This window comes from Equus quagga, chromosome 5 (assembly GCF_021613505.1).
Source record: "Equus quagga isolate Etosha38 chromosome 5, UCLA_HA_Equagga_1.0, whole genome shotgun sequence".
NCBI classification, from domain to species: Eukaryota; Metazoa; Chordata; class Mammalia; order Perissodactyla; family Equidae; genus Equus; species Equus quagga.
In genome coordinates this window covers 126242047-126254992 of record NC_060271.1, presented here as the reverse complement: position 1 = coordinate 126254992, position 12946 = coordinate 126242047, and the positions used below count along the sequence as shown (strand labels likewise).

The 12946-nt window shown below is 44.1% G+C and overlaps 1 long non-coding RNA gene across 3 annotated transcripts; it reads right to left on the bottom strand.

Annotated features, from left to right (window-relative positions):
• Window positions 1-608: 608 nt before the first annotated feature.
• On the bottom strand, window positions 609-11628 carry LOC124240087 (uncharacterized). 3 transcript variants are annotated; one of them, XR_006888765.1, is made up of 6 exons: window positions 10878-11621; window positions 7932-8011; window positions 4704-4782; window positions 3679-3946; window positions 3078-3241; window positions 609-2395 (listed from the first exon to the last, which is right to left on the bottom strand). It is a non-coding gene; the product is annotated as an uncharacterized LOC124240087 (long non-coding RNA). The 3 variants fall into 3 exon arrangements; XR_006888764.1 differs by having other exon boundaries at window positions 2312-2395; window positions 3679-4782; window positions 10878-11628; XR_006888766.1 differs by lacking the exon at window positions 7932-8011 and having other exon boundaries at window positions 2312-2395; window positions 3679-4782; window positions 10878-11628.
• Between the last annotated feature and the right edge of the window lie 1318 nt (window positions 11629-12946).

Here is a 12946-nt window from a genome sequence, read left to right as displayed (position 1 = left end):
GGCAAATTATCTAATATTATATGAAAATCCTGTATTTCAGGAATAAACAGATGCTGTAATAAGAAATTAATGCATTTATAAACAGAAATAATAGAAAATACCTAATAGCAACCTAAATAAGAAATGTATGAGAACTCAAAAGAAGAAAAAGAAACTGAAAATTTTACTGACTGATATAAAAGAAGACTCCAATGAATGGGAAAAAAATATGATATCCCCTAACAAGAAGATGACATATCAGAAAGATATCAATTCTTTCAAAACTGATTTATGGATTAAATACAATACCACGGGGCTGGCCGGTGGCGCAGCGGTTAAGTTCCCACATTCGCTCCGGTCGTCTACGGTTCTCTGGTTCGGATCCCGGGTGCGGACATGGCACTGCTTGGCATGCCATGCTGCGGCAGCTGTCCCACATATGAAGTAGAGGAACATGGGCATGGATGTTAACTCAGGGCCAGTCTTCCTCAGCAAAAAGAGGAGGATTGGCAGTAAATGTTAGCTCAGGGTTAATCTTCCTCAATAAATAAATAAATAAATAAATACAATACAATACAATACAATACAATACAATACCAATGTCAAATATTCCATAAAGATTTCAGAAATCTTGATACAATAATTTGACAATTCATTTGGGAGATAAACGTATAATTTGAATGTTTATTATTTATTTTAAATGGTTGTTTTTAAGTAAAAAGATGTGGAGAAATTTCTCTCCCAAATATTAAACCTTCTAAAGCTACAATCATTAAAAAAATTAAATGTGTGATACTGGTGTGAGACTCAACTAACATTTGAATGGAAAGGAGATACAGTCTTGAAGCAGATGGCAGCACACAATAAAAGCATCGTTACAACCTCATGCAGCAGGAGTGGTGTATGGAACAAATGAGGCTGGATTTCACACTATGGTTTTCCGAAAGACTGTCATAAGAGTCTTGTTTTGAGCCATGGTGGTTGATCGGAATTATCACGTAACAAAAAAAAAATTTGCGAATTGTCTAAGTTTTGAATTTCGCACTAGAGACTCAAACTCATTGAACTCTTTCTTGCAATTTTAAAGATTGGGAAAGTGCACCACTTATGGTTATTAGTGATGAGTTTCATCCGTCTAAGGCCATTCTCTCAACTTCTCTTGCTCAGGGAAATTTTTATTTGGGAGAATGAAGAGCATAGGCAGCACTCAACCATGGGAAAACAGCGACATATTTCCATTCTGGCCCAAATAGAAGAGAAAATTAGATTTCCAGGTTACAGGAGTTTTATTGTTATACCTGATCATCACAGGATAAAACCTCTACTTGGAGCTATAAAGAATCAGGACAATGATACATGTCAGCCTTTCATGTCTTCTTTTAAAGCCTCAGTCACTATCCACAATTAATCTCTCTTCTTACCTAGCAAAGACCTGAATAGTTCATTGCCTGCAGCAATCCCTTTGAGTGGATTCTCCCTTCCAGCTGATTTGACTAGATTTGGCCTAGCATGTACTATCCAGGCATCATCTGCTCCATAGAACCTCTGCTATTAGTTGATCTCTGACTTATGCCATGAGCTATGATAGGGTTTTGCTTGCATTATCTCGCTCACTTTTCACCACATTGAGGTAGGTCTCATTCTTTCCAATTTACATATTTAAGAAAAAATAAGCAATAGTGGCTTTGATTACTAGATTCACCCATTTATAATGAGGTGACTGATATGTGGCAGAAGTTTAAAAGATGCTAGCTGCTTTTCTAAAAAGGAAGAGAGGGCAATATTTTAGAACAAATGTTCTTTATTACATGAGGAATCACTGATGTGCCCTTATAAGTCTCAGAACTGTAACACCAGTAGGTACCCACTGGCTGAGGAGAAGGTGCAACCAAAACTTTTGGGCTTAATCGGACTTATTCACTTGCAGGATGGGTGCTGGTATGGGGAATACAGACATTAATAACCCGCACACTCTCCTGAAGGCTCTCAGTGTGGTGGATGGCGGTGGTGGATGGAGATCTAACGCACTAAAAGTGGAATGATGGCACAAAGCTGTACGAGTTCAGTGACGACCAGTGGAGCTGCCAGCCCAGGCAGTGGTACCAGAAGTCTAAGGTGAGAAGAGCCTTGAAGGGTGGGCACATCAACGAAGGCGTCTTGGAGGAGCTGGGCTGTGCCCTTGCCCTGAAGCCTGGGTTATCTGGAGCAGAAAATCCTGACTCACACTGGCTTTGACAGCAAAGCAATTATCCTATATACTGAGGATGTGTCGGAAGAGCTGGCTCATGGCTCCCTGGTGCCAGGGCTGCAGCTTCACTTCTCTGCAGTAACTCTCAGCCGTGTCCTCCTCTGAGCTTTGGATTGTAGCACGATGACAGAGCAGTTTCAGAAGCCAAATCCAGGCAGGACAAAAAACCTAGAGGAAGAACAGAACCTTCTCTTTCTCTGCCTCCTTCTTAGGAGCAAAGAAAACATTCCCAGAATTCCCCCAGCTGGTTTTCCCTTACAGCTCATTGGCCAGAATTGCATCACATGTCTAATACTAAACCAATCACTAGCTGAGGAAAGAAATTACCCTGATTTGCTCATATTAATTAGCATTTACTCTCCGATTGGGGTTGGGAGGAGGTGACATACTTAAAATAATTTGGGTTCCATTAGAAAGAAGGGCCAGAACAACATTGTGCTGTAGGCAACTAACTGAGTACATTATGCACATAGATTTGTTTTACATAATTAGAATAGGGAGATGGCATTCCAAACGGGCAAAAATGAGGGTGCCTCATCTAAGGAGAAATGATTAATGAAAGAAAGAGGGGGAGCTAGACTCAAAGAAGAGAGTGGAGACTGAGCTGATAGCATCCTCAGCCTGCAGCATCCCTCAGAACCTCGACATGAACGCTGCATGTGCCGCTTCAGTGCACATGCTGGGTGGTGATGCGTCTCTGATCAACTGACATTCTGGCTGAAGGTGGTGCGGGTGTCCCAGCTGATGGAGAGTTGACAAAATGAAAACAACTCATATCAAATAGGCTAAAGAGACCATCAGAGTTAAGAGCCAGAGAGCTTTTGCCCTCATTCAAATGAGCACTGCCAACCTGCGTGGAACCTGATGGGCAATTCTGCATCTTCTGCCTCTTCAAGGGAACTGTGTGGTCATCTTCTCTGACAGTCCGGTTACAGCAGTCTTCTCACTTGGGGCCAATGTCCCTTCCCAGCTAATCTTTGCTATGAACATGGCACTGTCTTGGTCCTCTCGGGCCTGGATAAGATAAGACATCCAACGAAGAAATGAGGGTGCTGTCCTTGCTCTGTATGTGGGCAGTGTGTGGTTTGGGACTGTGGCAAGGAGAAGGGATGGGGATGGATTTCCGTGAGGAGCCAAAATTCTGGATGATAATGACAATTATGATATCAGAGAACTTTTAATTTCTTAAAACATTTCATCTGACTCTCATACCAACTGTAAAAGGAAAGAAGGGCCAGTTTCCCCAGATGAAACTGAAGCCCACAGCAGGCAGGTAAATTTTTTAAGGTCACACAGCCTGTAAATGGTGAAGCTGATAGTAGAATTCAGGTCCCCTGACTCTCTGCCCTGGGATATCTTAGCAATTTCTTGGCGACAAGTTGAGGCTGGTATATTAGTTATCTACTGCTGCATAGTTAACTATCCCAAATAGTGGCTTAAACAATACATACTATCTCATAGTTTCTGTAGGTCAGCAATTTGGGAGCAGATCAGCTGAGTGGTTCTGGTTCAGCTGAGGTTGAGTCAAGCTGTAGAATCGGACAAGTGAAGCCCAAGGCTTGGCTGGGGCTGCAGGATGTGTGTCTAAGCTCAGTCACGTGGCTCTCGGCAGGAGGCCTCAGTTCTTTGCCAGCCATTGACAGGGGACCTCAGTTTCTCCCACATGAATCTCTCCACGAGACTTTTGAGTCTCCTCAGGACGTGGCAGCTGGCTTCCATCTGAGCAAGTGATACAAGAGAAAGAGCAAGATGGAAGCTGCAATGTTTTCATGACCCGCGCTTGGAAGTCACGGTCCATCACTTACACCACATTCAGTTTGCTGTCGGTCAGTCACCGAGTTCGACCCACACTCAAAGGGAGGGAAATTAATCCCCACCTCTTGATGGGAGGAGTGCCAGGGAATTTGTGAGTATATTTTAAAACCACGACAGCAGCAAAAGTGCAGTCTGTATCCTCACGTGTGAGATGAGTTCACGGTACAGAAATCACTCAGTTTGAAGGCGTTAGAATACAAATAATAAGAGACTCAGATGACTCAGTAGAAAATATGGGGGTGGAGGGAGATTGGGATTTGACTAAGGCCCATCAATAAAAATCTCAATTATATTGGTTCCACAGCTACGGATGAGTGAGGAGAGTGGGTAAAATTCCCATACACCCTCTGTGGGGTGGAAGGGAGTGGGTGAAACGCTCTGCTCAACACTCAAGACTGGTAACACAATAAATGCTCTATTATATCAAAATAATATATTCTAATCTGCTATATCAAAATATTATAATCCAAATAACCGTCCATCCCTATTTCTGCTGGCTGTGTGGCTACAGAGTGCCTAGGTCTCTGTCTCAAGGGGAGGCGACTTTCCCATGATCAGAAAACATAAGACTTTTTGCAAGTCTTCTCTCAGCAATTTCCAAAGTTCTGTGGAGAGCCCGGCATTCTGGGACCAGAAAGGCAAGCACAGAGTGGTACCTCACCTTCCCCCACCGCAGCCCCAGTGAGGGCTTTCAAGCCAGTGCTTCATCCCCGGGAACCTTGAGAGAGCTGGCAAATACTCTAAACAGATAAAAGATAATTGAACAAGGAGTGAGTAGTAAATGGTGACAAAGTGCTATTTCCATAATAAGCTTATCTGAGTAAACTTTCTCAGAGCCTCTGAGTTCCCGAGCAGGGTGTGGATTTGGCAATGGTAAAGAAACAGGCCACGCCAGGAATGTCTGGGGAGCTAATGAATGCCCCTGAAGTGGTTGACGTTCCTATCTCTGCTTTGGATCCCTGCCACCTTGACGCTAATGTCAGCCGGTGTTTAATTGGCAAACAGGGCTTCAAAGGATAGCTGGGCCCTGCTCCCAGGGCCCTGGGGCCTGTTAATGTTTAATTGTCATGTGCAAGGGCCCACTAGCTCTTGGTAGATTTGGGTGTTTTATTGCACTTTGAAAAAGCAATATTACGAGTCTCCCTCTCGTTCCACGGGCATTTTTTACAGACGTGCCTTGGAGTCACGTGTTGCCTGTCCTAAACTCTGAGTAACAAGGCGCTGAGTTGTTCAGCAGGGGTAGAGGGAGTCACCTTCAAGCTGGAAATACTGCAGATTTACCGCATTTGCCCTAAAATCAAGAAGTATCCAGGGAACATCTGGAAGAGGAAAAAAAGAAACTAGGTTGGGGATGGGGTGGGAAGGAGAATGAAAAGCGGCGGAAGCGGAATGCTATATGGCGGAGAGTAGGCAGTTTGGCCCTTGAGCGGTGATGGTGCCCGCTCTCTCTAAAGCTGGCTCTGTCACTCAGGGCCCTGCTGGAAATGCAAAGGTTCTGTGGGGTTACTTCATTCCTCTCTTGAGAAAGGTCTGTCTGCTTTACGTTGTTCACGTCATTTAAAAAGTCAAAAGAGACTGTCTTAACGAGACTGTCTAACTTTCATCTAATTACAGAGGGAAGAAGAAGAAATAACAGAAGACAAATACTTTTTTTCCCTCCAAACTACATGGAAATTGTGAATAAAAGAGTAGCTTCCAACTTGCTGACATTTGAAAAGCGCTGCTTTGAACTGAATATGAATGATTTCTTTGAATTTTCGACTCAATTCAATTTAATTGAACACATCTTATTCAGTGCTTACTAAGGGTTCCTATCAAATAATTTCTTTGGTTTTGAATTAGTGGCTTTTATAGAAATTGTTTCTTTTGTTGCATTCTGGAAATGTATCAGTTTGTTGTTTCAATTATCCTTTAGCTGATGGTGAATATCTCTCTAAGGAAGGAATGTAAAGAAAAATATCTAATTACGCCACTTCTATCAGAATGGCAAAGTGTATATTTATCTTGTTTGTTAATTACATATGTCACAGCTAAAGACCAAACATGAGCTAATGTCGACATTAGCCAGAAGGGTCTGGTAAACATCAAGAAGGAGGTGAATAATAAATCAAAAACAATATAGCGAGTAGAAAGCATGTATATCTTTTATATGTTTAGATTAAATAAAAATCTCTTTGTTCTCTCCTTTGCCCATTTCTTCCTTCTAAACACAGTTGGATTGTCGTATTGCAGATCTCTGAGAAGTAATCTTTAGAGCAGAGTCCTCACCAGGGGCACGTTTCAGGGTCGCTAGCACGTGGTCAGGTTTTTAAGGCTACATGGAAGACGCTTAAAGCCTTTCAAAGGTTTTAATCTCTTTTCTCTGGCTCACTTATTTGCCTTGGTCCTCAGTCCTTCCGTCTCTACCATCGACTTAGCGATTCCTCTCCTTTGCTAAGAGGTGAGCAGACAGCCCCTTCTGGTGATCAGAGCCGTCCAGGGCTCCCAGCCCCAGCGCTCCAGCCTCCTATGAACGTAGACTCGGGAATAACCTGTTGGGCGAAAAGCACGTGCCCTCCAAATCCATATGCACAGTTAATTAGTTTACAGTCCTAAAATGTTATGTGACTCCTCTCATAATAGAAATGAGAAGTGGTAAAGACGAGAGGCCTTTATTCACCCTTTATCAGCTATTTTAAATTAAGAGGTATATTATCCTCTGGATAGATTTACAGGAACCCCCATCATGCACCTCCCCCTTAGTCTCATTAGTGCTGGTAATCGCACACACACACAAGCCCAGCACTCGGGTTTACACAAGAGGCCACTCTCTTCCTTCTATTATTAACAATCCCTGCTTCCCATTTCTTAAATATCTGCGAAATGAAACACAACATTGTTCAGGATTTGAAGACTATCGGGTATATGTTTTTCAGAGGAAATTGGATTGGTACATTACAAAGGTTTGCAAATTTACTTTATGATAGCGAATGATTATGCCTGCGGCTCACCTTCCAGGAATCTCTCTAGAGGGAAAACGCAGGGCTGGGGTGGGGGAGCCCTGCGAGATTTTCCGTGTTGGCACCGTATAAGGCTCTGTTAGCAGGGAATTAGAATTTTTAGGCTATTGGCTGTTTTCTTTCAGTGTTGTCAAAGCCAGGATTAACATGTGGAAGAGACAGAAAAGTGGGAGATTAGACATTTTGCCAATTATGGGGAAGAGACTGCTGTATATCCTTCCATCCATTTATTCATTTGTCTATTTACCTACTCATTCCTTTGCCCTATGTATGTATTAAACACCTACTGTATGCCAAGCAGATCTAGGCCATGAAGACACAAGAGTGAAGAGGATAGATTAGGTTTTGCCCCCCAGGAAACTAGCAATTTTTGGAAAGATAGAAGTTAAACAGTTAATCGCAGTTAGCTCTGTTATTGTTGCTAATGCAGGAGAAGCACAGGGAGCAATGAAGAGCTTGAGTGAGTGGAGGGGAGGAGCAGGAGAGGCACACAGAGGAATAAGTACATGAACTTCACTCTGAAAGAAGGGCAAAAGTCACCATGGTGATGGGAGATTGTTGAGGAAGTGCTTGCCAGGTGGAAAGGGTAACCTGCAAAGGTCCTGAGGCAGGCAGGATTCAAATTCTGGCCCTGCCACTCAATAAATAGTAGTAACAATGATTGGTCCTTCCTTCTGAACCATAGTAGAGAGGGTGCATTTACTTTCTTCTCCTTGCTAAAAAAGGCGTATAGTGAAGGTTACCATTTGCCTTTCATCAGTTTGCCGTGAAACTGAAGCTGGACTCCAGTCAAGTAAACTCTTAGAGTTTAGATGATAAAACTGGCAGAATCCCTACTAATTCCTCCAACCCACCCCACCCTCCATCCCCAAACACCCAGGACCAATCACCTTTATATTTCCTCCACACAGGGGTCAATTTCCGAGAGACGGCCCTTGGAAGTTCTCTATACCTGTGCTTCTCAAATCATCTGTGATGAATGAACAGATTTTTAAAATTCTGTTGTGAACTAATACTTTTATAAAATACAATAACAATGAATTACTGGGAAAATGATCACACACGTTGATATCATGACCATATCATTGCTCTACAATCTTCTAGATGCTTACTCTCCCTCTGCGCGGACCTCTCTGCAGATAGATAACACACAGTATACAGAGCAGCCTGCCCTTAAAAACCGGGACTAGCCCTAACCTTCAAGTATTGCCTCATTAACCCTACCCAGCCTATCATCCAGGAATATATTTACAACTCTTGAAATTGTTGACGTTTCCTGACTGTGCCAACTTTGAGCAAGAGTTTTCCCTGCTTTGCTCCTTCATAGCAAGAAGCAGGATTTCCTTCAATATGCTTGTGTCTCTAAAACCCTAAGAGGCGCTTACTTTAAGTCCTGGTGTTTCCAGGGCTGGCGGGGTAATCCCAACTGTCCCCTGTTTCTTGCCTCTTTTTCGGAAGACTTCAATGCTAATGTAAGAACTGGGATTCTAAAACCAGCAGACTGGGCAGCTGGAGAATCTGGGCTGGAGATCTCAGCATTCACTCAGGGGCTGATGAACCTGGTGGGGTGCAACAGGGGCTATGTTTAGGCTTGTTGTTCTATGGATGGGTGGATGGATGGGTCTGGGAATCTAGACAGGGTCTCTGGCCCTGCTGGTGGATGGGGAGAAAGGCAAGCGAAGGCAAGAGATTGACTGCGAAGCAGATAAGTGGTGCGGACCCTGGCAGGGCCCTCTTTAGGCAGACAGGCTGTGGGCTTCTGGAGACGAGCAGCCAGGACCTCAGCCACTGGGAAGGCAGGGCCACAAATACTAAGCAGTCCCTGAGAACTCTGAGAGGCAGAAACCCCAAGAGATGTAGACTCCCCTCCCGTGGCCCTCCTGCCTGCTCTTTTTCCTTTACCTGCCTTTATGGGTTTGGAGACCTTATGCTAATTGTCACTTCTTTTATCTTCTTACTCTATACTGTCCCCCTAGATAATCATGCTTACCCACAAGGCTTCAATTATTTCATCAAAACCCATAACTTCCAAATTATTCTCTAACATACATTCTTTTCTGAGCTCCAGATTATAAACCAAACTAACACCTGACCCCCTATAATAGGCCAAGTAATATCTCTCCCCTACCCAAAGATGCCTCTGTCCTAATTCCCAAAACCTGTGATTGTTATCTATACAGGGCAGAAGGGACCCAGCAGAAGGAGTGCAACCTGGAGACACCTTGATTTTAGCCTAGAAGACATTTCACACTTCGATCTCCAGAACCATGGGGTAAATACATTCATGATGTGTTCAGCTCAGTGTGGCAAAAAGGAGATATGGGATGATGGTGGGGAATGGGGCAGCTGGGACCAGACCCGAAAGGCTGGGAAGACCATGCTAAGACCCCAGTCAGACCACATCCTTCCCACGGGCCTAGGAAGGCGGGGGCCTTTGTTCTCCTGCCTGGTCACCACTCACTTTCCCAGCCTGAAGAGATGCAAGCAATTTATTTAGCAACAAGTACAGTGGTGTGACTACTGACCAATCAGGTCAGATGCTGGCCACAAACAGCTGCACTTCAGCTCAGCTTCCAGCCCCAGCACATGGTGACTCTCACTCCAATGCATGGGGACATCAGAAAGGAATTGCATTCTGTCATGTCTTAAGGACAGAAGGAGGATGGGAACAGTCATCTTCTGGAATGACCCTTGCCCAGCAAAGGGTTTCCACCTGAAGAGAGGAGGGAATATGGCACAGATGAGGAATTGAGCACCTGAGTCCAAAATCTGGTGCCACCACTAATGGACCCGGGAGGTTGTGGAATTAGTTTTCCATCTTGGAACTCCCTTTCCTTACCTGTAAATGGAGTTAACCATACATACACTACAAGATTGTTGTGAGGTTCAAATGATGACCGATATAGGAAAGTGCCTTGTATATATGTTGCTGTTTATACAACATACGAAAAACAAACACAAACAAAAACAAAAACAGCAAAAAACCAGAAAGCAACTACTGAAAGGTCTTAGTTCTAAAGGACACAAGACTTTTTTAGGCCACCTTAGAAACCATTCATTCCTTACCAAATAATGATTGAAGCTCTGCCCTGTACAGACTTTTGTGCATTCCAAGAATTATTCTTATTTATATACTTTCAGAAAATCTGTTATTTTCCATTGTGCAGAAGGACGTCAACAGTACATCGCCCCCGTCAGAACCCCTGGCTCTGACTCTGGTGTCCTCTGCGTTTTCTTTCTTGGCCTGTCCTCCCTGAGATTCCTGAATTCTTCCTCTAGCATGTCTGTCCTAGGTCCCGTTCACTGGGAGTAGCAGCCGTGGCCTCTGCTTTTAAGATTAGCTGAGCTTGTCTAGAGAGCGCAGAGCAGCTAACACAGGCTCGTCGGTTAGAGGGAGACAAGAATCCTGGGCCCCTGCCTAGCTAGGAAGACAACTTGCACTTTCCTAGAGGCCTTCCGGAGTCACAGTATCTGAATCTAAATGGCAGCTCTCACGTGACGAGCCCAACTACTGGGGTTAACCGGTTGAGGACCCGTTTCCGTGGAGCGATGACAGAGGAGGACCCTTGAGTACTGTTCAATCACTGTCATCTTCCAGGAGAGGCCTGCATTTACTACCAGGAGCTCTGCAGCGATCCTGCAGGCTCAGCTGTCTCATTTGTAAAATTGAGATAATAATAGTATCCTTCTTTCAGGACTGTTGTAAGGAACAGATTGAAATAACGTACAGGAATTGACTTCATGAAGGATAAACTCCAGTGTATGAGTCAGCTGGGGCTGCCATAACAACACCCCACAGACTAGCTGGCTTAAATAACAGAAACTGATTTTCTCACAGTTCTGGAGGTCGGAAGTCCAAGATCAGGTGCCTGTAAGATTGGTTTCCGGTGAGAACTCTTTCCTGGGCTTGCCGGTAGCCACCTTCTTGCTGTGTTCTCACACGGCTTTTTCCGTGTGTGTGTATGTCCCTGGTGTCCCTTCCTCTTCCTGTAAGGACACCAGTTCAACTGGATTAGGGCCCCACCTTCCGATCTCATTACCTGTAATTACCTCGTAAGTACCTCATTTAACTGTAATTAAAAATGCTATCTCCAAATTCAGTCACATAGAGTGTTAAAGCCTCAACATATGAATTTGGGGGTGGGGCACACTTCAGTTTATAACACCCAGTATTCATGCAAAACAGTATTATTATAACGCTCAGTGCTCACCACGGAAACAAACATGAATTGGCCACAAAATTTTTCCAAAGCAAAATCTTAGGAAAATGAATCAATAGGAACAGTTCCCAACTAAAATTAGAATGTGTCCTTCTACCTTCTCTTTATTCACCTGCATCCAAGCTACACGTCTCTGCTCTCAAAGCCAATATCAGACTGGATTTCTTCATGAAAAATGCCCCTTGGTGATCTCTGCAGTCACTGAATGGTGAAACATCCCTCCAGAGAGCGAGCCAGCCCTGGTCTGAGCTTTAAGCTTTCCCAGCTTCTGGGACAAGACCACAGATCTGGACCCTGAGCCTCCTGGAGCTTTCTCGAACTTCTCACTTGGAGTGCTGCCTTTGGAAGAGACAGTTTGCACATTCAGGTCAGCATAACTGACTGACTGAGAACAGTCCTGTCTATTTACCTGAAAGCTAGCCCAGTATCGAAAGACTCAAATGGAAAGTCTCTCTTTTGCATAGAAATGCCATTCTGAGGAATTTCGTTCGGGAGCCATTTCATCCAGCTGTTCCCACAGCCATGGACTATAGAAAAGAGACTAAGATGGCAGACCTTTGAGGATGGGAGAGAACTTGTTCAGGACGTGAATTCAAGATCATTCTTCTTGTTCAGCCCCGGCACAAACGGGAAATGAGTCAGAGGCTCCCACGGAGCAAACAGCAGCAGGAACGGAACCAAAACGCCTATTTCCAAGGATAGCTCTTGACTGATCTAAGCTTTTTGATATTTTAATGCTTCTTTTGATCCTAAATTATTTCTGATGAAAAATAAGGTTTATAAACCCACAAAGAAACAAATGACTTTTCTTCTCATACTCTCCTGGGGCTGCTCAGCCTAGGTCATGGGGCAACGTGGATTTGGGGAATGAAGGAGAGAGGCCAAGTGTTCCAATCTAGAACCGGGATTCAGTGGGGACTGGAGCTGGAAACAGCTGAGTAGAGAGTCCACTCCCTGGTGTGTCCTATGCTGGGGGTGGAGGCGGGGGTGCTCTGGTTTAAATTTGCCTCCCTTTGCACTTCGGAATTATTGTTACCATTTTTCCTTTTTGTTCCTCTATGTATAGTCATTCGTTTACATAAAAACCATAACAGAACAGCCAGTTCTGGGCACTGGGAATGCAGAAATCAATAGGAGAGCTTAAGGAACTTGAAATTTGAAGGAAGGCACATAACAGCTGGGTGGATACCAGCTTTGGTTTATTCAGCTTCTTAAATATGTCACTGCCAACTGCAGCCTTGGTTCCAACTTGAAGCCTCCGTTGGGTTAAAATGGTTGCCAGTAGGAAATGGGGCTACTTCTCACTGTCTTGTCCACACCCGTGGGAAAGAGAGATAGCCCCTCCTGAACCCGTAAAGCCTCTCTGGGGCCAACTTAGATGCATGATCCTGGTCCAAGAACTACTGTCAGGGAAATGCCATCCTGTGATGGATTGAAGGCCAGGATCCTGATCTAATCCCTTGAAGGGATCAGAGGTACCAGGATTGGGTTAGACAAACCAGAATTCTCAGATGAGCATGAATCACATTGCTGGTCCATGGCAGGGAGGATAGAATTGTGCTCTGGAGCAACCAGAGCACAGACTAGACTAGAACTAATTCTTCCTGGTACCTTAATTAATTTTACTTGAAATTGGCATGCATATAGTTTAACAAAAATCAAATAGTGCTAACATATTTATGATG